The sequence below is a fragment of the Oratosquilla oratoria genome, chromosome 12, assembly GCF_046742065.1.
Source record: "Oratosquilla oratoria isolate Oo_2021 chromosome 12, ASM4674206v1, whole genome shotgun sequence".
Classification (NCBI taxonomy): domain Eukaryota; kingdom Metazoa; phylum Arthropoda; class Malacostraca; order Stomatopoda; family Squillidae; genus Oratosquilla; species Oratosquilla oratoria.
Window position 1 is genome coordinate 17,861,135 of NC_134788.1, and position 2,500 is coordinate 17,863,634.

General features: G+C 40.0%; 1 protein-coding gene across 1 annotated transcript in view; it reads left to right on the plus strand.

Annotated features, from left to right (window-relative positions):
- The first annotated feature begins 1,594 nt into the window (after positions 1-1,594).
- LOC143031029 (BTB/POZ domain-containing protein 6-like) overlaps positions 1,595-2,500 on the plus strand; it is a 25,987-nt gene continuing 25,081 nt past the window's right edge. The window contains exon 1 of the mRNA XM_076194386.1: positions 1,595-1,671. The gene's annotated coding sequence lies outside the window, so the exon portion shown is untranslated. The remainder of the gene's footprint in view (positions 1,672-2,500) is intronic.

A 2,500-nucleotide genomic window follows, 5' to 3' on the forward strand; every position in this document is an offset into this window, starting at 1 on the left:
AGTATAGAAAACAGGAGAGGTCACTCAACGTAAATACGTAAGGATTATCTTACAAAGAAACAAAAATATAAATAAAAACAATAAATGAAATGGGTGAAAATTGAAACAGGTGATAAAATGTCACTCAGCATAAATACATAAGGATGACAATTGACAAGGTGATAAAAGGACATTCAACATAAATACATAAGAAATATCCTACAAAGAAACAAAATATAAATGATGATAACAAGAAATAAGAAGGGTGACAATTGACACATGTGATTCAACATAAATACATAAGGATTGTCTTACAAAGAAACAAAATAATACATATATACATATATATGTGCACGCATGCACACGCATACATATATATAATAGAAAATAATAATAACAAGAATAAATATATAAAAATGGGTGACAGTTGACACAGGTGAAAAAAGGGTCACACAAGATGGCTAAGGCGGAGCTTTGGGACATTGTCCTACAATTTGGTTAATAACAAAATTATCTAGTTTAAAAAGACCAGTGCTTAAATTGAGATTTTCATTAAAAGTTTTTTTAATGAGACACGATTCAATTATATTACTTATCAAATAAGAATTACTAGAAACAATTTCTTGGGAATTGTCCCAATCAATACAGTGATTGTAGTCTCTAATGTGAGCAAAAATCCCACTTAAAGATTGGCCAGTACGGACACTATACTTATGCTGGTTCAATCTAAGTTTTAATTCCTTGCCAGTTTGACCAATGTAGCAAGAATTGCAATTCTTGCAAGGGATAGAGTAGACACAACCCGCCAAATCATCCGGTGAATTCTTGATAAGAAGTTTTTGATTGTATAATTCGGCGGGTTGTGTCTACTCTATCCCTTGCAAGAATTCAGTTTACATTATATATATATATATATATATATATATATATATATATATATATATATATATATATAATGTAAACTGAACCTTTTTAAAAAATAAGGCAAGAAATAGATTGAAGACAGCAATTACTGTAAATTGGGCACTGCTAGCAACAGAATGTATGACGTCTATTGGATCATGCTGCAAAAATTTTAAACCAACAAATGATATGTATTCTCTCTTGGCAGCCAAGGAACTATACAGTAACACCTCACATTTTGACTGAGTAATGTTATAAGCCATAAGGTATATCTTCTGTCTAGAATATGAATAGATATTTCTAATTACATACATATATGAAAGTTTTTCTTTGAAAATGTTTCATTTCATTACACTGATTATGAGGTCTATTATATGTGATTTGCTATTGAGGTATGGTGCGTGTTAAGATGTGATTATTTGATCATTTCCAATGAAATACTATTTTGTGAAAGATTTATTTGAATTTCTCAATATTGATAACATTTAGAAATGATGCATAAAGTGTACAATTGATTTATCTCAAAGGGTAGATATTAGATCTCAAAATGTACGATAATTCATACGATATTTCTTTAATAACTACCATAATTTCTTCATGAAAACAATAATTTTGAGGTCCCTGTAGGATAAACTTGTGTTCAGAATCTGGCAACCCTTGTACTAGCCTTCCGGTCTCGACGATCAGTCGTCGTACGGACCCGATAGGAGGCACAGTGCGTCGTGTTGTACTGCCGCAGGATACCTTTGTAATCTTTTCGTGAACCTTCATTTCTGCGTCATCTCACGGGTAAGTGAGCTGCAAAGAATTAATGAAGTCAGTAGTGGTGGTGGCTGTAGCAGGAACAAGGGGCGTTGTGGTTGGTAACTCGCAAGATTTTCGCTCAAGGTCGGGTGGCCTGTCCCCCCAGCCAGCCAGCCAGCCAGCCAGCCAGGCAAAGTCTTCAACCGCCACATCAGCCTCCGTCTGCATTGCTGTGCAAGCATATGTGAATGCAAAGGTCATGTCAAGTGCGATTGGGAAAAGAAAGAAAGAAGAGGAGGAAGAGAAACAAAGTGAAAAGATGGACGACGGACGTTCCGGACGTTCTCGCAGTGACGAACGAACGAGAACGTTCTCGCAGCGACGAACGAACGAAAACGTTCGCAGCGAGCAGCCATACTCCCTCCTTCATTTCTCCCCCTTCCCTCCCTCACCTACCCCGCTCCCTCCTTTCTCTATCTCCCTCCTTCCTCTCCCCTCCTCCTCCTCCTCCTCCTCCTCCTCCTCCCCTCGCCCCTCCCCTTCCTTCCTTCCTTTCTTCCTCCCCTTCTCCTCCTCCACCCTCGCCTCCTTCCCCTCTCCCTCCTTCCCCACCCTTCCTCCTTCCTTCCTCCTCCTCTCTCCCCCTCTCTTCCTCCCCATCCACACTCTTCTCCTCTTTCCTCTCCCCTTCTTCCTCTCCACTTCTCCTCCTCCTCCTCCCTCTCCCTTCCTCTCCCCTTCTCTCCCTCCCCTCTTTCCTCCTCCCCTCCTCTTCCTCCTCCCCTCTTTCCTCCTCCCTTCCTCTCCCCATCTCCTCCTCCTCTCCCTCCTTCCTCCTCCCTCTCTCTTCTCCTCCTTCCTCTCTCTTCTCCTC